The sequence below is a fragment of the Chelmon rostratus genome, chromosome 7 (assembly GCF_017976325.1).
Source record: "Chelmon rostratus isolate fCheRos1 chromosome 7, fCheRos1.pri, whole genome shotgun sequence".
Lineage (NCBI taxonomy): Eukaryota > Metazoa > Chordata > Actinopteri > Chaetodontiformes > Chaetodontidae > Chelmon > Chelmon rostratus.
The window spans coordinates 16071936-16095733 of record NC_055664.1 but is presented as its reverse complement, the minus strand read 5'-3'; the positions used below and the strand labels follow the sequence as shown (position 1 = coordinate 16095733).

The 23798-nt window shown below is 42.8% G+C and overlaps 1 protein-coding gene across 1 annotated transcript in view; it reads right to left on the bottom strand.

The window, feature by feature from the left end:
- Window positions 1-20323, bottom strand: part of drd2a (dopamine receptor D2a) — a 42025-nt gene extending 21702 nt beyond the window's left edge. The window contains exon 1 of the mRNA XM_041940390.1: window positions 20210-20323. The gene's annotated coding sequence lies outside the window, so the exon portion shown is untranslated. The remainder of the gene's footprint in view (window positions 1-20209) is intronic.
- Between the last annotated feature and the right edge of the window lie 3475 nt (window positions 20324-23798).

Genomic DNA, 23798 nt, shown 5'->3' with positions numbered 1-23798 from the left:
TGATCAGTTGTGGGGTTCCCCAGGGCCCTGTGCAGCATCCTCTGCTGTTTCTGTTTGTACAAATGAAATAAAATTAGCTTGCAGAAATTGTCTATGATTATATGAGCGTTCCTTCATGATTAAGCTATTTGTCACGCAAGCAGCGAGATACAACGCAGGAAACACCGGTTGATGGATGAGGTAAAGAGCTGATCATCAGACAGCAGTTCTGCTAGCCTGGTTAACGACCTCTAATTAACTGCCACCACCTGAAATTATGATTGAAATGTTTAATATTGCTCTCATGAATGGCTGTTGTCCTGGTGCCAGTTGTACACAGCTACTGTAAATTGATTGACTGAAAGAGAGGCTTTAAAACAGAAGACAAAAGAAAGTGTGTGCTCGAACAATGTTTTTGCTGTTTAAATTAATTTAACTTACATTTAATTAAATTAAAATGTGGTACTTGAGAAAATAATTTAAGAGGATTTGGTGCTTTTAGTTGTTTCTCCTTTGATTGCCGTGATAGAGGACTTAGGAAAAGAAGCTGCGAGGCTTAACTTACCAGCTCCACAGCTCAGGGTGCATTGAAATTGCATACGTACCACTTTCTTTATCGAGTCGGATAAGGAAAAATTCCCCTCTAAAACAATTTTCCTTTAACAGAGAAAAAAAATGTAAGAAACCTCAGGAAGAGCAACTGAGGAGGAGGAGGACTCCACCGTGGAGACCCAGAAAGAGGAAGAACTGGTATGTTTGACAGCTCAAAAAGACCCAAGTTGAAGGGAAAAAAGCAGTATTTAATAACCAAAGCTGAACACACACTAACCAAACAGGCAGGTAAAAAACTGCAGGAGCAGGCAGGAGCAAAACCTAAACAACAAAGAAGAAATAGACATGACCAAAGTACTAACAAACCAGGATCGAACAGGCAGGAAACAAATGCAGGACAAGGGAACAAACGCAGATTACCTGACAACTGGAAAAGGGAAAGCACGGTGATTAAATACACAAGAGAGGGAAGACTAACGAGGGACAGGTGAAACTAATGTGCGGTCACATGGGCGGGAAAGAGACAAAGGCAGGAAGTGAAACAAAACACAGCACATGAGGAAGCGTTTTCAACATAAAACGGGTAATGACGAAACTAAAACACAAAACTATGACAAGGATGACACAAACACATAAGAGGCAAAGCTCAGGCAGGAAGAGAGAGAGAGGCACTAAGCTGTGCTTGTGGAACAACAAACAGAGGGTTAGAGAGATGCAGTGGTTTTCACAAAGCTTATGGTATTATCGTCGGCAGTACAAACATGGACTATAAGTACCAGAGGATACAAAGGACTGGAGCACACTAATTGATTCACGGCCCTCAACAGTGCAGACAGAGCAGCATTTCAGCACTACCATGTCCTCATCCAGCGTTAGTCTGTTTGCACTGTGAATCAGTCTGTGCGCTCCAGTCCTTTTTGTCCTCTGGACGCTTGCTGTCCTCGAGCTGAGAAGCACCTGATTCAGCTGCATTTTGCTGGAAGGTGCATGAAAAACCTCATCTCATTGATTATAAACACTGAGTTTAACGGATGCGCTGAGACTGAGAACAACCGACTGGCAGGATAATGGTAACAGCTACATGACCTGAAATAACCCAAGAATAAGCAACTAACTGAAAGTTGAGATGAAAAGAGTTTGAAGTTTGAATTAGAAGGTCACAACAGAGGCCGACTGCTCCAGATTAAGGGGAGGAGGACTTCTTTTTAACCCCAGGTACAGACAGGAGCTCTTTACTCACTGAAATATACAGTTTAAGGAGATCAGACAGGTATGAAGCATGGAGCCCAGCTACAATTTGTTTTTACAAAGTTAGGCTTCAATTAAGGTCTGTGGATAATTCTAGGTATGTTATACAGTCAGAAATTAACAATATTCAGCATTCTAGGTCCCAGAATTGGCCAGTAATCTCTAAAAAGTTGAGTTGGTAGGAGGTTGAGGAGGAAGAAAGTTGCTTTGGAAGCAAACACCAGCTGAGATGTTTCAAGAGAGATAATCTCAAAAATGTCTGAACGGACACAATCAGGGACTCAACATATCGATTCATTTGTGCTCCAATCATCTGCAGACCTGCTTAAGAGCATGCGTTCCTTCAGTAGGTTGCAGACCCCTTTGACTGTATTGTTTTTGTAGAAAGTGACCCAACTGAGGCTAGAAACGGCTGCGTTTATGTCACTGACAGAATTTTCAGCAGGGCCTGTCGCCGCAGTGAAACGAGGCAGGACCACGGGCAATTGCTCACCAAGTGAAGTTAAAGTGGACTGACCACTGTAGCGGGTGGTAAATCCAACAGCACGGACATTACAAGGACAAGCTAGTGTTGCTTCAAATCTAATAAGAAAGCGATCTGACGCCACAGATGTGACAAGTGAGACAGTCAGAGCAGAAATCCTGTGTGATAAAATCAAGTCAAGGGTGTTACCATGGTAGTGAGCAGGTTCATGCACAAGCTGAGTGAAAGCAGAAACACCACGGAGGCCATAAAGACAAGGACTGAAAGACTTATTCAACTGAATACTGAAATCACTGACAGTTAAAATCTCATCAGAGTGAGTAACACGGTCGGCACACTGTAAACCACCTGGTCCTCATTCCCAGTTTTTAGAAGAACATGCAGTTTTTTTTTTATCTCAGACCTCATTACATCCTTCCACGTAATGATCAGAGTCTGTCAGAGCTGATGCATCCTTCAGTTGCAGTGATCCCGACTGTCTGAGCAAAAGGCGCTCTGTCCAGTCTGGTGTCACTTTGTCTGCATGATTAGGTCATGGCACTGAGCCAACAATAAAGGCGTGAAACTAGACTTCAAGCAGCACAAATCAAACTGATCAGAGTTAAACTACTACCACTTTAAGGAGGTGGAAAACATTTACAGGTGCAATGCCAGAGGTAGCGAAGTGAACCAGAACCTCGATAGATATAAGAGCTAATATGTGAATGCAAAAAACTGCCTCATATAATTAGAGGTGTCAAAGGGTCTTTAAGGCTGCTCCGTAACTCACAAATGAAACAACAGATACAGCATCTTCACAGTATGTGGTAGAAATTTAATTCATCTCATTGATATCATACGTTATTGATTTTATTTTACTTTTTGAAAAAAGATGCACTGGAGTCAACAGACTTCATCCTGACCTTTGCTGCAGGAAGGGCAGACCATAGACATATAAACATAGACGCCTCATCAACCGGGTTGGCCCGTTGCTGCGTGTCCTCCATATTGGATGAGGCAGACCTGCCCCGTAAACTAATGCAAGGAAATGGACCGGACTTTATAAAGTGCCTTTCTACAAAGTGATTCAAGTTCATAAAAATGTTTTATGTAACTTTTAATGTATGTAATGTTTAATGTGATGATTACAAATGATTACTCCTTATATGTCTAGGTCTAGGTCTAGGTCTATAAGGATAATACCCCAAGAGTCAGCGAGAGCAGGGGTGGAAGATGACTCACAGGTGGATTGCATGGTAACGAACAGGATAACGGATATGACTATGCCTTGGATACATGACTCAGTGAGGGATGGGGGCACGGACCCATCTCTTAGGACCAGAGGTAGCAGTACTCAGGTGACAGGGAAGGCAACTAAGGAGAGCAAAAGTTGTGCAGCAGAGGATAAGAAGCTTCAAGTTTGCCCATGTGGCTGGCAGAAAATAACATCAATCCGAGGCCTTAGAACCCATCAGGGAAGGAGGAAGTGTTTAGCGGTGGAAGGGCAGAGTGGCCGCATCGACCAGTATTTCTTGAGAAGTCAGTCGAATCAGTCGGATGAAGTCCAGCGACAGGTAGAAACCCACAGTTCGCAGGATATCAGTAACACTATCCCTGGAGAGGAGGAGGTATGGAGAGGGGATGCAGTTGGTGTTGAGGTCAACAGGCCAGCCAAGGAGAGAAGCATGGAGCAGAAAGCTAGAGTTAGGTGGCCGAGGGCTAATGATAGCAAAGAGTGGGAGGCAGTTGATAGAGATTTATCAGTCATATTAAGCAGGCTTAGAGGAGATGTAGTGGAGAAATTGGATAAAATTGGAGATGTGATCTACTCCTATGGTCGAGAGAGATTTGGCGTGCTTGTCAAAAGGAAAGGCGAGAGGGTGCAGGTCGGCAAGTCTAGGCGGCAAAGAGAAATAGAGAAGTTAGTAAAGGAAAGGAGGCAGTTAAGAAAGCAGTGGAGGAAGGCGACAGAAGAAGAAAGGGAGGGCATTAAGGTGTTGCAGGAGGAACTGAGAAGCAGGTTAGCAGTACTCAGAAGGGCAGAACACCTTAGGGAGAAGAGAAAGAAGAAGGAACGTGCAAGGTCAGCATTTTTTAGGAACCCCTTTAATTTTGTGAAAGGCTTGTTTAATCAAGAAAAAGGAGGGCAACTTAAGGCAACGAAATCAGAGATTGAACAGTATTTGAAGTCGACGTATTCAGATTCAAAGGAGAATAGGAACATAGGTCTTCCACCTGACATGCCACCATTAGGGGAAGTGGAGCAGGAGATGGATGTGAGCCCACCTAGGTGGAGAGAAGTGGTGGAGGTGGTTAGGCGTGCAAAGGCTTCTTCGGCCCCAGGGCCTAATGGAGTCCCCTACCGTGTCTATAAGAGTGCACCTGGCATCTTAAGGACACTATGGAGATACCTGAGAATAGTTTGGGAGAAACAAAGTATTCCAAGAGCATGGCGCAGGGCAGGAGGTGTCTTCATCCCTAAGGAGAAGGAGTCATCGGACCTTAGCCAGTTTCGGATGATTTCTCTCCTAAATGTTGAGGGAAAGATTTTCTTTAGTATCGTAGCACAGAGGCTGGCTAAATACTTAGAAAGGAATGGTATGATAGATACGACAGTGCAAAAAGCAGGGATACCAGGATTTGCGGGATGCTTAGAGCATACTAGCATGATTTGGCATCAGATTCAGACAGCTAAGAGGGAGAAAAGAGACTTGAATGTTGTATTTTTAGATCTGGCTAATGCGTTTGGGTCAGTGCCACATAACCTTATTTGGAGTTCCTTTGACTACTTTAAAGTGCCGGAGATAGTTGTTAACTTGGTGAAAGCATATTTCCAAGACATCAGACTGTGTGCAAGTATCGCAGAGCTCACAACAGGCTGGCAAAGATTGGAGGTTGGTATTATGGCAGGATGTACAGTGTCCCCGCTAGCTTTCACAATGGCTATGGAGGTAATTATTAGGGCTTCCAAGTGGGTCGTAGGTGGAGAGAGACGGCAGAATGGAATGCGTCTTCCACCAATTAGGGCTTATATGGATGATATGACACTGCTAACTTCAACAGTGCCATGTACAAGGAGGTTGTTAGATAAAGTCAATCAGAATCTCAAGTGGGCTAGTATGAAGATTAGGCCTAGTAAGTCAAGGAGAATTTCAATATACAGAGGGAAAGTAAGTGATAGAAAGTTCGCTATAGATGGTGAGGAAATCCCAACAATTAGGGAGAAATCAGTTAAGAGTCTAGGACGGTGGTACAATGTGGACCTGAATGATGTTGAACAGGTTGTGCAATTTAGAAAGGATGTTGCAGAAGGGCTGGAGAGAATAGATAAATCAGGGCTCCCAGGAAAACTGAGGTTGTGGTGCTTGCAGTTTGGCTTGTATCCTAGGTTAATGTGGCCAATGTCAGTATATGAAGTCCCATTATCTGTAGCAGAGAGAATGGAAAGGCTAGTTAGCTCTTATATTAGAAAATGGTTGGGTGCTCCCAGGTGCTTAAGCAATGTAGCTTTGTATGGGAAAGGAATGCTTCAGCTGCCAGTATCCAGTCTAACAGAGGAGTTTAAATGCACTAAGGTTAGGACAGAACTTTTATTATCTGGGAGTAAGGACATGTTAGTTAGCAATGTGGTTCCGAATCCTTCTGGGGGGAGGAAATGGAACCCAAGGGCAGCAGTGCAGGAGGCAGAGGCAGCTCTTAGGCATGCAGAAATAGTAGGAAATGTTCAATTTGGCCGGGGAGGCTTGGGGCTTGGCCCAGGCAAACCAGTGTGGAATAAAGTAGGTCTAAAGGAGAAAAGAAAGCTTGTAGTGGAACAGGTGCGTAGGCAGGAGGAGTTGTTAAGGGGGGCAAAAGCAGTTGGTCAAGCCAAGCAGGGACAATGGTTGAATTGGGAAGGTGTTGAGAAGAGGAAACTTAGTTGGAGGGACCTGTGGAATATGGAGGAAGGCCGTATTAAATTTCTGATAGGGGCGACATACGATGTGTTGCCAACCCCGCAGAACCTAAGTCTCTGGGTACAGGGCGATCAATCGTGCCCACTCTGCTCAGGTACAGCAAGTTTAAAGCACATTTTGTCAGGTTGTAGAATTAGCTTATAACAAGGCCGGTATACATGGCGGCATAATCAGGTGCTGAGAAGCTTAGCCGCAGGCATTGAGGAGAGAAGGAAGCAGGTGAATACTGGAAGTTCTAGAAAGGAGAGGTTAGATGTGCAGTTTGTTCGAGAGGGGGAGAAAAATAGAGCTGCTAAGTCAGGGAGAAAGCAGGTAGGTGGCTGCCTGGTAGGGGCTGATGATTGGCAAATGCAGGTCGACTTGGGAGGAAAGCTAGTTGTGCCCCAGGAAATAGTTTATAGTAATCTGAGGCCGGACATTGTCTTATGGTCCATGAGTAAAAAGACTGTGTATTTTATTGAGTTAACAGTCCCTTGGGAAAATTCAGTGGAGGCAGCTTATGAAAGGAAGAAGACTAAGTATGCAGATTTAAAGACAGAATCTGAGCAGAGGGGATGGAAGACCAGGGTCTGTCCGGTTGAAGTGGGGTGTAGAGGTTTTGTTGCAGGGTCAGCTGTTTCACTGTTGAGGGAGCTGGGAGTGCATGGGCAAAATTTAAGGAAGACAGTGAGGGAGATGTCAGATGAGGCTGCTAGGTCTAGTCAGTGGATATGGATCAGGAGAAATAATAGTAGTTGGGGGGTGAAATAGGGACGGTGAGGGGGGGGGGGGGGGGGGGGGGGGGGTGGCAGAGGACATGCATGCCTAACCCGGCAAGAGAAGAGGTTAAAGTCTTAACAAGACACCTCTCCTCTGCTCTGCTTTCCCCGCCCCATCTTCTCGCTCTGCCAATAGGAAGAGAACCAGGAAGTTTAGATAAGGTGGGGGTGTGGCCAGCTAGAGTCTCTCTTTGGGACCATGCGGCCTGTTCAGGTGAGTTTGCGTGGTAAGATACAGAGTTGGTTTGTTTTTTGATCTTTTTGGTTGTTTTCCTGTTTTGTTTGCTTCTTGAAGGAAATGTTAGGGTTTGTTTTCCTGCTCTGTTTGCTTTTTGAAGGAAATGGTAGGGTTTGCTGCTTCTTGAAGGAAATGTTAGAAGAGGCTGTTAAATCTAGTCTGTGGTTTAGGCCTCCACCTCCAGCACCCTCTAAATTTTCCACCCCCTACCCGAACAAGGGTCTGTATCCAATCCCTACTTCCATCTTTTGACTCTACCTCTTTATTTTCTATCCCCTACCCGAACCAGGGTTTGTATTCCCACCCCGCTTTTTCTTGGTGCAGTTGGTGAGAGGCAGGGGTAGATGATGGTAGTGTGGCAATCGGCAGTTACATGTGGCATCTAGGCCTGTGGTAGCATTGTAGCAGCTAACAATAGCTAAAGCGGTGAGAGTATGATAGTATCTTAGCAGTTAGTATTGGTAGCTAGCAATTAACATTAACAGTATAGGTGAATCTAGCTTTATTGTCTTCTTCTGTTCCTCTTAGCAGGTAGCGGTTAGCACGTAACATTAGCTAAATGGTAGCATCGGAACTGTATTGTCTTCTTCTGTTCTTCCTAGCGGTTAGCATTAGCACAAGCAATAGTTAAATGGTAGCATCGGTACTGGCCACTACCTGGAGCATCTCTGGGTCAGTTGAACGTGGCGGTGCTGTTTGGATTGTGTAGGAGCAGTGTGAACTGGCACTAGGGGGGGTGACTCTGGGACGCCGGAGTTCACTGCCTAACCTCCTGGAGGTGTAGTGGGACTAAGTAGGCGAAACACTGTTGAAGGGAGGTTTCCACCTGATGACCCCCAGAGACGTGTTAGGAATCACTGCTCTTTGGCAGGTATAGAGGCAGATTAGAGCTCCAAGGTTCTTCACTGAGAATGAATCCTCTTTTTGAGCACAAGTATCTTGTGTTTAAATTAACTAGGAGGACATAGGTAAGCACCAAGCCAACGTATGTATTTTTCTAAAGATTTTATGAGATTTACTGCTACCAATGTAGGTAACACTGCTATTGTGATGATAAATATTGAAATATTTACATTAAACATCTGTGCTGAACACATCAGTCACCAAGCTACCACGGCACACACCGAGGCACCAACCATTCGCTTTTGCCACATCCAAATAGTGGCGGCGTCAATGTATGTATGTATGCATGTATGCATGTCTATGGAGCAGACAACCATCACTGCATGAAAATGACACTTACAACAGCAAGTCCTGGTGCTGTCAATTGTTTTTTGTCAAATAAAGGTTTAAATGATACACAAATTAGAAAACGAAATAATAATCGTGATGAATGTTGCCATTTTATAGAAGCAACCGAGAGTAAATGGAAGGTTTACTCTCGGAGCTCAAACTGCCCTTACCATATCTGCCGAGGTTTAACTGTGTTGCTGATCAATACCAGTTTCGCTGTAATTATTTTTCTAGGAGCTGTGATTTCTGGTTTGAAAACACACTTTCACTCTGTGCTCTCTGCTTTAGAACAAGCACAACACTTTTTAATTCTTAAACAAAGAGGACGGGGCTAAAAACAGGCGACCATTGTCCCGACACATATTTCTGTAGTCCATTGTGTTGAGTCATCTTTTGAGGCTTTCCAGTAATTACATTTCTCTGACTCTTACATTTGTGTCTACTGTCTCAGTCGTGACTATTTGGGGCCGCAGTAAGCAGTGCCAGGCGCCTGTCAGTGGTGTCGCAATCCTCCATTATTCTCGGCTCAGACCCTGCCGTGTGTCATGCAGAGTGTAAATATAACAGCAGTCCATAAGCTGCTGGTTTAGAAAACACTCGCACACAAACTCGGACGCATAAAATGACCAGGATGCAGTTGGGGGCTTTAACTTCAAAGTGGAGTTTACAATCATGGATAACAACTGAAGTAGCCCAGTGGGTGTTCTTCATGTCCTATTAAACAAACCTGGCAGCGAGCAAATTAAGCAAAGTGTGAAAGCGATGCTAAAAATGCTTCAAATGGACTATTGTTGCTGAAATTATGTGAAAATTGTTGCGCCAGTTGCATCAGTTATTTGATGTGTAATACAAGTGTGAGTGTGTGCTTTGTTTATTTTGGCTTCAGCTCTTGGACCTTTTTTCAGGCATTGTGGGTTTGTGTGTTGGAGATCAGCGCTGCCAGCTGGAGAACCATAAAGTCATAAAATATGCAGCACAATCGGACACATAGTATTTTTCTTTCCAGCTTAAATAACGGTTTAACTTTAGGTTCACTCACGTACATACGCAAATATCAGGGAGCACAGACATGCACGCAAATGCATGCACATGCACTGATTAAACATGGTAGAACCAATGTTTGCTACTGTGCAAGCAGTGTGCTATAAAATCCACTTCCACAATTTAATTTGTTGTGTTTTGTTCTTAGTCTAATTGACAGAAGATGGGAAAGGTTGCAAAGATGTGGCCTGTTCACTCGCTAGGGAAAAACAAGGCTGCAGACTACAGACCACAAAATGCCATGCTTTAATAAAACATCATGACAATATTTAGAATGATGGACTTGCAAAATTCATTAAAAAAGGCAGTCTAGGCTACAAGCATTCTTAATACGTGTGCAGACAAATTGTCCGAAGTGGCTCCAAGAAATAACTGTAATGCTCTTTTACAGACGCTATTTTTCAAACTATCAGCACTGGTGATTTATGCACAGCAGTTTGGAAAGTTCACTGTGGGCAGATAAAGGCTTTGTAAACAAAATGCACAAAATAGCTACAAAATGTTCTAAATGCTTTGCAGGCTGCAGCAGGAACACTTTTTTGAGAAATGTTTTGTTTGCTGTTTTATTCCGTGTTGGATGAAAAGATATTCTAACAGTATACCTAGCACTAGGGTGCATAGACCCAAGGCATGTTGAGCCTGGCTCAGTTCAGAGACTGGGAGCAGGGCAAACCCTTCAAATCAACACCAACTAAAACCATCGACCTGTGAAAACTGTGGGATGTGCTCAAAAGTTCCAGAACAACTGAGTAAGTGAACCTTGCTTGTTCCATTGTTCTATCAAAAGTGAAAACACATGCCTTGTGACAATGTCATCACCATCTTATTTACATGTTGCACTGTAGCTAGGAAACTAGCCTCCCACTGACTGGAGAGAAAAAGCACAAGAGAAGAGGAGTGAGGAATCTGTTCCGCTGTGTGTGCGTGTGTGTGTGTGTGTGTGTGTGTGTGTGTGTGTGTGTGTGTGTGTGTGTGTGTGTCCTCTAATGTAAGCTGCAAACTCTAGCAAAGCCCAGCTTCAAGCACTCTACCACCAGTAACCAGCATTACCGTATTATTAACTAACTACATGATTATGTGGGGTGACAGCAAGCAGCAACCTCCAGAGCAGAAGAATGATCATACAAACATAATATAAAGCTTTCATGATTTACTGTTTACGTCCTAAAAAAGAAACTGTACCTCAAAAAGAAGGCTAAAGAAAACAATGCACATTAAAAAATACTCATCAAACAGTTCAAACTGAAGTCCCGCCTCTTGTTGGACGCCATTATTTAGCTCGCTAAAGCTGGAGTGAGTTTAATTGATCTGCATGTGCTGGAAATGCCCTGTTATTCTCACACGCAGAGCACAACCAGAATCAAAAAAAGACACTAAAATATTATAACCACACTGACAGCGGTTCATGTATCATGTATATGGTATTCTTTCCTCCATATTCATGTTCAAACAGATGCTTCACAGAGAAACAGCTACAGAGTATCCACCTCCCATCATTAAATAGGTTAAATAGTGCTGTAGCTGACCAGAAGACCTCTGGATTGCAAGCAGTTGACCTGTCCTGAATATAATCCTTAAATAGCCTGACCTCACTTTTTACCCACAATCCTTCAGTCTAACATATAACCGCATCTTCTTATTCCCAGGTGACCCCAGCAGTGATCTATGAAAGCAGGAGGCATTATCTGGCTCTCCTGGATTTCCACAGTACTGACAAGGCTTTTATCTGCAGGCCGGCGAGCTCCCTCACGTCAACTGCCCCACGAAAAACGATAAGACGCACAAATGAGGGTGTTTGTCTTGTACCCTGTAACTACATGTCTTCCATGTCGGGTTTGGCTGCTTTCTCTCTTTCATCGGGTGATGTCAGGAATTTCATTCCGAAAGGAAAACAGCCAACATTTGCTCTGACACAAACATTTACAAAAGTAATGTTACTTACAGAGATTTACTTATAGATTTACTTATAGAGATGTCCGCTTTGTGAACGTGTGTGTGTGTGTGTGTGTCTATATATATATATATATAGGTGTACTTTGTTAGAGTTACTAGCTGCAGTGTTATTGTTTGAGATTGCTGCCAGCATATTATGTTAATAATAGGGTACATAATAATTATGAGGTACAATAATTTAGCTATGGGGGAGAAAAAGAGGCATGACTTTACTCAGTAATTATAATCACACTAATTTTAAAAAGTTAGACATAATTACTTTATAATTCCCTCATAAGTACACAGATTGTTATTATATTTCTTTCCCTGTATCTACATTATAGTAGTTGTAGTATTTTAGATTTTAATCACAAAAAACAGCATCATTTTTGGGCATCTTGATGTCACTCAACAAAGGTGAAGGTATTCTAACATTGCTACATTAACACTGCTTCGCACACAGATGCTTTTTTGTAACTGCAGTCCAATCTGCCGTAATATTTGTGTAATAATATGAGCTGGCATCAGACGGAGAAAAACTAATAATCAGGCATGTTGCCGTTGAGCACTAATCTCATCCAATCATGCAGCAGTGATGCAGTCATCAGTTTGTTAAACCTTGCAATAAACCGCACTGTTAATCTCACAATAAGCCCCATTTAATCAACTATTTGGTTGTACTGAATCACTGCTACTGTAGGGTCCTGAAATTTGATTGTTTAAACTCCCTAAAACACACAGAAACACACACACAGTTCCCTTCATTACACTACGCAGTACATCCCATTAGTGTTGTTTTGCTCCCTTTTCTGCTTTTACGTTTTGGGCCTTGTTTGAAATGCTCTGATACCAACACAAATTGCTTTTCAATGTCAAATGTTTAAGACCTGTTTCAAAAAGCAACTATCCTGAGTGAAACCAGCTGAAAGTGTCTACTAATATAACAGGAAATCGAATTTGTATGGATGATCTATCAGGGTAATTGTCCTTTCTAAATTGATTATGCCTATCATTCACACCTGATTTTTCTCATGTACTGTTTGTGTAATAAGGTAATAAGCATATGGAGCTCTAATAGTACAAATGGGGCCTTTAGTTTCTCTCCAGGTCTTGGAACATGAATTATTTTTTCTAATTCCCAGTATCGGCCTATGCAAAAGCAAAACCTCGAGCTGATACCACTCCGTCAATACTGTCAAAGTGTTGATTGCCCCTGCGATAGCCTTCATCCTAATCAGTTTTCCACCTGCCACAGCCCTCTTAGTCTCCAGGTCAAAATCATTGATGCTGGCAAATCAGTGACTATCTTGTGAATCCCCTTTCTTGAAAAGTAGCTCCCGTTAGTCATCACAACTGTGGAGCGGCTTTCCACAGGCTTGCTGTGTAGGTGGTAGCTGCTATGACTTTTAGAGTGCCGCAAATAAACCTGCTCATTCAGAGTAGCAATTACTGTGTCATTATCTTGCTGTTGCAATTATGCCCCCTTTCTCTCTCTCTCTGCACTTATAGTTCCGAATATTTCCTTGTGACATGATTTACTGTATTGGTAAAAGTGCACTCAGTTTGGCTTGGCTCCCACCTGAGACAGAGAGTTGAGCACATAACAATAAAAAAAGGAAAGATGTTAAATGATTAATAAGAAATATACATTAGACTGTTTTTCCCTTTTCATGTGACACATAAAACTCGCATTCATGATCTGTTGTGCTGTCAGCGGTGAACTAACATCCTCATAAAACAACAGTAGTCACAGTTTGAAGGAGTCTTTATAACTACAATTATAAGCCAAGTCTATCTTTTAAAGGAGCTTCCATCTGATTCACTTCTCTATAAGGACAGAAGGAAAAATAAGAAAAAACACCGCATTTTGTTATTACAGGATGCTGAACTCCCTCTCTTGACTTGTAAAAAGGTACAACAGGGACCACTCAGTCATTTATTTGATCGACATATGCAATAACCTGCATCACTGGAAACGGCATTCACAGTACAAATTTTAATGCTTACAGGGGACTTTTCACTGAGGAACTGCTGTCAGAAAGAGGTGAAAACAATGAAATATTGGAGCCCATCCAGGAAATCTTGAGACAAGTCTTATTGAGATAAAGAAAAGAGGGACATAAAGGGCTAAATAAAAGGCCCTGATGCATCATCCACCAAGACAAGAGCCCTCAGGGTACAAATTCCTACCTATGCATCAATGTTATTGATACAGTGAGACATAAAGGTTACTGTAGTGGCGATTTCAGCCATTACCTACTCAAATCAAGCCATTCGGGTAAAAATGGTAAAGCATCCTCCCACTGGAAGGAGAGCAGAGAGGAAGGTTGGCAACAAGCCTCCATCAACCTCATTAGGTCATGGGGAAGGTCCAACCTAACAACCAGTCTTGTCTCTTGTGAGGCTGCATGCTGCACACACACCCCTTTTCCATTATAAACCATGTAACACACAGACACACATATAGGAGCACACGCAGGTGTGTGCACACGCAAGCACACACACACACAACGTCACTGCTCCTGCTTCTTCCCGACACGCCTTTTCTGTTCAACAGAGCCTTGTAAGCCCCAGGTAAATCAAACACCAGGCCTCACTGTGCCTGTCTGCAGCTGCACTTGTTTTTATATAAAAAAGTGAGGTTAATAAAACTGTGGTTTACTGTGGCTTACTGCACAGTCATCTCAGGCCGTTATATCCTGCATATCCTGCACCGAGCTGGACGGTGCTGTCAGCCAAGGTGGGACAAGAGATGCAGTGAAGCTTGCAGATTCTTTTTGCAGGTGATCAGCAGATCCAAAGCAGCAGTGTCAATATTAGCTAAATGTGAGCAATACATTCTCCCTACATTTACCGCACACAAATTGCGACCAAGCCATGTGTCACACGGCCAAACATCTCAGCCCTCAGTCAGGAGGTGAAAATGCTGCATAATTTAGTCGCTTTTCTTGTTCTTTAACGAGATTTTTGCCAGCCAAAATATTTGCAGCAAAGCTGTCAGCTTTAATTAATAGCGGACATACAGGGTTGCATTCGCAGGAAGAGGAGTGTGACCCACACAAATTTCAGTCACTAATGAGTTACTATTACCGGCAGCCAATAACATCAATATTATTTAAGTCTTCTCCCTTCCACAAAAGTATAAAGTTCTAATCAATCACAAATTTCAGTGTCTGTGTCGGTTTCTTGACTTAACACATGTAACTGCAGGTGCCTGTCGTATAAACTAATAAGACTTAGTATATGTCAAATATGGCTTTCCTTTTCAAAGGGAAATGGGATTATGTAGGATAATGAGTGTGTGTGTCATATTTCATGGCCACAGTGTGTAACCCAACGTGCTAAAATCAGATTCTGAGCAGCTGCCTCCATCAGTTCCACAACCACAAAATCAACAAGACCGCACAAGGACTTGAGACGCAACAAGTGCAATGAGGTCACATGGCCAGATGGATCGGTAGTGACAACAGAAACCGTAATCCTGTCTCGTGGTTGTCACTTTTACCAGGTATGTGAAAGACATGTGGGCTTTTTTTTCTCTCTGTTTGCTTTCAAGGTGCTCTGTGATCAGATGTGAAAGAGGAGAAAACCAGTCCACAATTTCCAGGATAGATTAAATTGCTGAGCTGTGAGGGTTTGATAGAATACATCAAGAAGCAATCAATCACTGCTCCCACTGAAATAGCTAGGCACTTTTTAAAGTGGTGGTTTTGCAGGGTCTCGTACGTGGGAGCTTCAAGTGATTGGAATTGAATGTGCCATGTGCCATAACATTAAACTGGTGAAATGGATTCACCCTAAAAACCCTTATTAGAGGGTGCCTAACACTGCCAGTACACTTCTTTCTAGGAAAAAGAAGATACTGTGCACTTCAGCTGTATATCTGCAGCCTCTTGAGTGGCATCACACATGATGCTGATAAAGAGCTTTGGCACTACTAAAAATAAGGCAAAGGCCCCATATCATTAGCAGCAAATTTTTTCCTGCAGACACAGAACAACTGGAGTCCTGTTTCTTGCCACCTGGCAAAGTTCGCAGCTTTTTTATCCCTGCTTTGACTTACAAAATCTAGAGGGAAAACATCAAGGTGCTGCAAATGGCTGCAGCTGTGAGAACCGACACCAGATAACCAAAGCAATGAGCTAAAATGTGTCTACGAGCATGACGGAACTGCAGGATTGGTTAAACCTCAGTGGGTTCTGCACTATGAGCAAACAAACCAGGAGCCATTTGATTCAGTGTCAATGTGAATTTGATCAGTTAATGGGGCTTTAAATTTCATAGTCCAGTGGTTTTCTCTGACCTGCAGACGGTTTGTTTGCACTCCTTGCACTCTTGGTAAAATTATTTTGAGCTCATTATCGCTCCTGTAAGACGCTACCATCATGAGCACAGCATTAATAGCAGTCAAGGATGCTAATAACTCCCTTGTCTCATCTACTGAAGACCTTGCTGCTGCTTATTTCAAAGCTGAGGCTTTTTCAGAGATTAGTATTTGCTGAGAAAGTATGCTATTGGACAATAATTCATCAAAGCTGAGACCAAAAGGTCACTGAGACAGAAGGATCTATGCTTGCTTTGTTCACCAAACAAAAGACACCCAGACTATTGAGGAAAATGTCAAGGAAGCTGCCACTGTAAAGGCTCTTTAGTGCAACCCCAACTTTTATTTGGCACTTGACACGAGAGGATGAAGAAAAAATTGTTCAATGTGAAGCACGAGTCATCACCCCACTTCATCTCATCTCCACCTTTTAATTTTCGACCTTTTAAGGATGAGATTCACGGCCAAAACTAAAAGAGCCTTTTGAGTGAGCGGTGTAAATAATGTTTCTCTTCATGCCCCGAGGATGTGTGTGTGTGTGTCAGGCACCATCTGCTGGAGCTGGAATGATCTGGAGCTAGTGCTCCTAATTTAAGTTTCTTCTATCCATCGCTTCGCATTGTCTGTCACCTCACTGGTCCAGATTTTTCACTGGATCATTCAAAGAATTCCCTCGAGAACCTGGATGTAGTTTTTAGCCATTTACCTCTGACGTTTTCTCAGGCTCTACAGAAACCAGAGCCAATTAGGAGCTTCTCTGTCCAATGAAATCTTTGTGCATGTGTGTCTGCATGCAGTTCACATGTGCATTCATGCACACATACGTGGCCCAAGAAGGTGCCTGATATTCTCTGACAGAGCAGTATAACTGTAGCTAAAGCACTTTCACACCTCTCCGGGGAATATAGTGTGTGTGTGTGAGAGTGTGTGTGCGCGCGTGTGTGTTTGTTCTTGTGCATCTATCTTTGTGAGAACTAATTTGCGTTTTAGACCTTAGAAGTGAGGGCATTTTTGGAAATTAAGGATATTTCGGGTTAAGGGTAAGGGGCTAAGGAATATATTATGTCATGGGGTACTCGCAAGGATAAACGTGTGTGTGTGTGTGTGGTTGCACATCAGCTCAGTAAGGTAGTCATAGAAAGGTTTCTAGGCACGCTGGGTTTTGACTGCCTGTTGCTCATGCTTCCGACCAATGGGCTGTTTTTCTAATTAAAAATATGTGATGATGCGAACATTCGGTGTGCAGAAGTTATCGTGGTCTGCTTTTACAGTCAAAGTAGTCACTCGGCAACCTTGTGAATTTGCATGTGGCGCGCATTCCAGATCTAAAGATGAATTACTGATATTCAAATGTTATCAGCTGTAGATAACATACAGTGGAATACAGTGCTGTGTGAGTACACCTCACCATGTAACTACCGCAGGCTCTCAAAACTAGAATAGCAAATACTTGCACTACATACTCATTCAGGGTAACACTTATTACTCATACATAATGCACCATGCTGTTTATATACACTGTGGATCGATATGTAACATGGACACACCATTAATGCACAGACAGACCAACCAGCTGACATAACTTTCTCAGCATAGAACTGTAACCTGGAGCATAACCAGATCATGATGGATCTCCTATTGGCTTTTGGACCTAATTGGCTCCTCCACCCTTTCAGTGATGATGCTGGTCCCTAGAGTGTTGACGCATTTGACATGCTGGGGAATGGGTTTCAGGAGAGAGAGAATGTAGGCCAGTCCGATACATCCACAGAGAGCCAATACAATTAAATGATTTACTTGTCAAAACACAATGGGGCTGCTGAGCCACATGACCACTGTGTGTATTCTAAGACACACAGGAGGAACTGTAATGGTGTTTTGGAACCGGTGGGCTGTCACATGTGCTTTACACAAGCTTACATTTGCTTTATGCAATCTTACTCAGACGTACAATAATTACGCTGCCAGTCAGAATAGACTCTGTCTACACTGTCCGTGATTTGGAGGCCATTTTGAGCTTCCAGTTAGGATGCTTTAGCTCCTGCTAAAAAGACAAACCATACGCAAAGGTCAGTGAAGCTCTGATAGTTCTGGTCCAAACAGGTCTGGTCCTGCTCAGCTTTTTTCTCTCCTGCTTTTCCAGCTGTGGCAACACCCACTGCCGCTGTATGAGCTGTTTTATCTGTGAATCATGATCACAAGGTGTTTGTCATTTCTATACTTCAACTTTCCTGTAAAGTATCACGTATCAAAGTAAGCAAACACTAAACACTTATTTTACTTCAGGAAATTACCTTTTTTCTCAAACGTGCAATGCCACAATGCTGAAAAAAAATTACATTGCCAAGAGCTGCCTTTTTGTACATTGTGTAGCTTTTTTAAACCATCTTTTAAAAGTAGATGCAATGTCTCAAGTTTAAGCGATTTGGTACTTTTTTCTTATGGCTTTGAGCACACTTTCACCATCCCAGTCTGGCGCAAATGGGATTTCTCAAGCGAAAAGCTTTCAGATGTTTAATAAGTGATGCTGTGATTTCACAGACTGGATCAAATTTAGGTGCCAGAGCCCCATGAGCAAACAACATTTGTTTGGGTTTGTAAGTGGCTCTAATAAGCAAAGGCTGCGACACAGTGTTGTTTTTGTTGAATCCATGTCATCTCTCTTGGGAGCAGTGTGTTGAATTTAAATATCACTATTGACTGGCCAGCTGCATTGAGTGATTTGGCTTTAAACCCCTTAATTATTGTGCTAATAATGTGATTTATCCAGTATCCAGACTGTGTAATGCCTTAATTTAAATATTCTCATGTAAGGCCATCATTCTGAATGTAAAGCAATAGATCTGCATATGGCATGGTCCAGAATCGGAGTCCTTCCTGATACTAATTCAAAGAATTCATGCTGAGAATAATGTGTGTTTTAAAATGGACAGTGGTCTGGATGTGTCAAGGAGATCTGATTCAATGAAGCTGTCTGTGTCGAACAGCTGGACATGCAAGTGCTGCATCAGGCAGCTTTAGCAAGGCTGTTTTCACCCACAGCGAGGTTTGACGGATCAGAGACGCGAAGGTGCAAAATCTATGTGGATGAGCAGAGTCCGAAGACTATCACTGGGCAGACACAGCGTCCAGTCTCATCAGACAGCCTGATATTTAACTAAAGATGCTGTGGGATGCTGTCCACTTTCCTCAATTAAGAAAGCATCCAGCTTGTTAATTCTGCCCAAGAGGAGTTGACGTAATCAGTTTTCCTTGTCATATAAAACCTGACAGCATCCTTTTTATTGACAGCACCAATTTGGTAACTGTTATGAGCATCGAGCTGTTCAGAGGTCCATGCCTGCTGACTTGCGGACCAAATGTCAAAGCACTTTTTATTAGAGAGGGGGGTTTCACATTTCAATGTTTTTACCCCTTTTTGTTTTCAGTTATTATCAAAAGTGAATATCTGGATATCAGTATCAGCAACATCATGATAATCAGTCTTTGTTATTTGGAAAAATGGCAAACTTAGCATAGGCTGCATAAATATCTCAAAGGCAAGCGCACTAAAACAGGGTAAAATTGCAGTGAAGTTTGGTGGGGCCAAGCTCATATATTTGAACAAAGATGAAACAGTGCAGCAACATAAGATTATATACGCACAAGCAGTTAAAATCCTAACAAGCTCACCATAAACTCTGCAGAGTTTATAGCTGCAGATAAAGCCGTTTTTCCTTCTTTATCTCTTCTACACTGCCTGTCGTGTTAACTTGTTAAAGCTGCTCAGCGCGTGTTGATTGGATGCAGAACGGTGTGTGCAGCCAGAGCAGCCGTCACCTGCTCCGCACGAAGCGCCGTGTGGAGGACGCGCTGCCTCTGGAGAACGGAGAGCCCTGTGCTAATTACAAGCTGGAAGGCACAAACAGATCTGAAATCAGCGCTCCGTGGGTTATCTTGACAGTCGCGCTGCCACATCCCAAGAATCAAACTGCGTCTCACTCAGCGCACTTTTCCGAGGCTGGCTGACGGGAGAGAGCCAAATGTTTGCTTTCAGCTGTTTTACATCAACCCGGATCAATAGTGTAAACAATCTACCTGTTAAACAAATAAATCATCTCTATAATGCACACCTTGTTGACGCGCAGTGAGGGTGCTTGCGCGCGCACTCACCGGCTTAATTCACCGAGACTGACTCAAAGTGTTTGTTTGGAAATGGACAAATAATGCGCGTTAGGGTGAAGCGATGAATAGTCTGGCAACAACAAATTCACCTTGAAAGTTAATATCTCAGGAATCACACCCAATAAATCACTCTGCAGCCTCAGCCACCCCGGAGCTCCCATTAGGCAGGCTGCACTGGACCAGCGATCCCAGCCGGGTAGAAATACTGTTACATGTAGATTTTAGGGCAGTAAATAGGGCGGCAGACTCATTGAAGCTATAGGTTATCTTGTTTATTTGCCAAGTTTGGCGCATCACACAGAAAACAAAGAATTGTCTTACCTTCACGCCATAAGTTTGACTGAATCTTTGTTTTTACAGGCAGCGACTGTTAAATCCAAGAGCATCCACAGTTAGCTCCCACTGTATCCTTCATTTGCTCTGCACATTGTTTACTCTTTCGAATTTAACCGAGTCGGTGCAGCGGCTCGTGTGCGAGACATTAGTACAGGCTGTCAGGGAAAAAACTGCGCCGATGAGAGCCAAAAAAATACAGACGAATGAAAAATATCAAAAGTGCTTTAAAACAGTAACTTTCTCCCGGAAAGCTGAAGGAGTGATTTTCTTCAACGTCGGTCTTCAGAGAAGTGAAGCAGAGGCTGAAACTGTGCGGTGTCCGTCTGGTGTCCAGGAGCTTTACGCACGGAGTTACCTTCGGTACTGACGGAGGCAGGAGACGCGGCGATTGTGAAGAACTGGGAAATCAAGGCGGGGTTACATCTTTAAATCAGGCACGTATGTTCCCTTTACTGGCGGCATGGGTGAAACCTTAAATGAGCTACCTTGTGTTTGCCTCACATTTTCTCTACTCCGCTTTCTGCTGTGCGCCGCGGGCTGCGCTTTTTTTTTTTTTTTTTTTAGTAATGAGTAAGAAATGGAAAAAGGTGCAACGTGAATGTGAATTACTCCTAGTCTGATGGTATAAACTGAGCGAGGTTTGAAGGAAAAATAGTTTGAACTCACATTCGCGTTGAGGCCTGTGATAGACTTGTGCGTTAGTGCAATACTGGTAATGAAGTGGGAAATTAAAGGAAGAGGTGGACCCATGCGCTTATATTAACAACCCTCTCTCTCTCTCTCTCTCTCTCTCTCTCTCAGAATAGCAATAATCTGTTTGTTTTTTTCTCCATTAATGAACCCTGTCTTTATTTACTAACTGACTTGTCAGTCCTCAGAGCTCTGCTGGCTTCCAGTCGTGCACTCAGGGGTCAGTTCACACATGGGATTCTTTGTGAATGCAATTATCTGGTTGGAAGGATAGAAAAAGCAGTAGTATTCTGTGCCCTCCTGAGGACAAGCGCTGAGACACAGTGTACCATGACTTTCTCATCCCATCACTGAGATTTATTTTGACCTGTGTACTTGAGATGCATCCAAAGTAAATTAGACGCGGACCACCTGCCTCAGCCTGTGTCCATAAAGACAAGCACAGGCCAGGAGAAGAGCAGTTTGATGACGAACTTAATAGATTTCAATCAGGGCCACTTTTGACTGTGTTGCCTTGAAATTGGTGGTCTGAGAGTAAATCCAGGTATCTGTGAAAGGATGAGAGGAATTATGACACAGAAAGTGTGTTGTTGTCTGAGTTACGTCTTGTGTGAAGCTCAAGAGCTTTTGTGTCCGCATCCTCCTGGAAAGCAGCAGGGTTACAGTGTTGATGATGATCATCATCACTCATGGATGGTTTTATTATATAAGTACCTGCCAAACAGATTCATCTCAGCGTGATCAGCATTTGTTAAAATGGCTACTGGTTTTCCATCACCTTGCTCTACTCTCTCACACAGGTGAGACAACCTGGCTAATATATGGTACAACATGGTACAATCAATAGAGTATCTTGTTCTCTTTACCAGACAATAAAAAGAGGGCAAGTGGAGCACTTTACTGTTCTGTATCTTCAGGGCTTCTCTGTGGGAAGAGCCGACCAGCTTTCCCCTTTAAACCACATCCTTTTTACACTGAAATAAAATATTAACAAAAGACTGCTGGCAAAGAAACAGAATCAGCTGAAGGAAGAGTGGAATTAATGCCAAAAATGGTGAAAGAAATAACAAATAAAACACTGCTGTTGATATTAATGTATGTAGGATTACTGGGAGAAATGTGAAGTAAGTACATTTGCTGAAGTACTGTAGTTTATTGGGCATTACCATGTTGATGCCATGTTGTTATTGGATGGCTGTAGTTATTGATTACTTTGTTCATTCAACATGAGAGGATCAAATGAAATCTGCTATACTGCTTTAGATTAAAAAAAGATTCATTCCACTCCCTGACAATGTGATGTAGTATTATGTTTGGCTCCTGGATTACTAAAAGTATTAAACACAGCTTACACAAATGTTTCAAAGTACAGTAAGTACTTTTATGCGAGTAGATTTTAATGCCATAAAATGTTAATGTAGAAGCATCTCACTGCTTCTACATTAACATTTTAAATACAGAACTGTTGCTTGGGACATTTAATAGCTGGTTTACTCTCAGTCAAGGATCTGAATATTTCTTACTGAGCCCAATTTTTGTGCATTTTGTGTATTGTATATACTGTGTGTTTCTTGTGATAACTAGCAAAACAGGACATATACTGCAAGATATGTGTGTTGCACTAAGAACACAAGATCAGTCTTAAATGTTTAATAATATCTTTCACAATTAAAAATTAATGAACTTTTTTATTATTTTGCATTCATATTCTGTCATCAGATTCAGATTCTGAAATCTGGTAGAACAGAGGAACAGCCTACATATCTGTGTACCCTGAATCCCCCATAATGCCACACACCTGCAAGAGTTATTGTATTCTGAGTATTGCTTTTTTCCCTACCGCAAACACTCTCAAGCTGCTAACAGTACGTGATGTTACTGTTGCATTTCCATGTAAAAGACATCTGGATGCAACAAGCCTGGAGTTGTTCCCCCGGAGCTGCCAGAAGGCATTCTGGGATATGTAGGAAACAAGTAATTGAGTGAAAGTAACACAGGCTGAGGGAATGTACTGCAGATAAATAACAACAATGATCCTCACAATGGATGAAATATCTCGGAGTAGTGATACAACGTGAGCGTGGAATTTTCCTCCGTGGGAAGCGGCCCTCACAAGGCTTTTCTCACTTTTGTGCTCTTCTTGGGACATCTGCACTCGAGCAGAGAGCCAAATCACAGTTAGGACTCTCTCGCTCATTCGCACGTACACACACTCAGATGCATACGCCTATACAGTACACACAAAACACGCACAGTCCTCAGGCTTGTTGTGGGAGGCACAAACACATCTAACTGCTGACTGCCATAAGGCAACACTGCAGCCTGGTGCTGTCTGATATGGCCTCTATTAACTTGACTTGATGAGTGGATGTTGGCAGAATGCTAAATAAATCAAAGCAGCCTAGCTGACAGTGCCCCGTTCACGCTACTTTACACACTGGCTTCACCCTCGCGTCTCGCTAATGAAACGTTCCACAATCCACCAAGGATTTCTGTCAGCTGAGAGATCCATAATATCACGTATAATCTTAATGTCAGAGGGCAGGGGAGGAACTGGCATTCATTTTTATCCTCGTGCTGAACAGGACTCGGAGGGACAGATTGTAGATCGTAAACACACAGGCTCCTCTCTCAGCCCGGCCAAGGCACAGAGCCACCACCAGCGAGCGGATGCCGACTTGAGGTGAGCCAGGGAAAGGCACAGACCTGGCAACAAGGAGACGCCTTTCACTATTTCACAATATTTACAAACCGGTTAAAGAAGAAGGTGATCAGCAGATTCGTCTATAATCAGTTCTATATAAAATAATCCAAAATGAGCTCCACCACAACCAGCTACAACAGTAAAATCCTGTTTTTACATTAATGCATGAGTAATAATGTA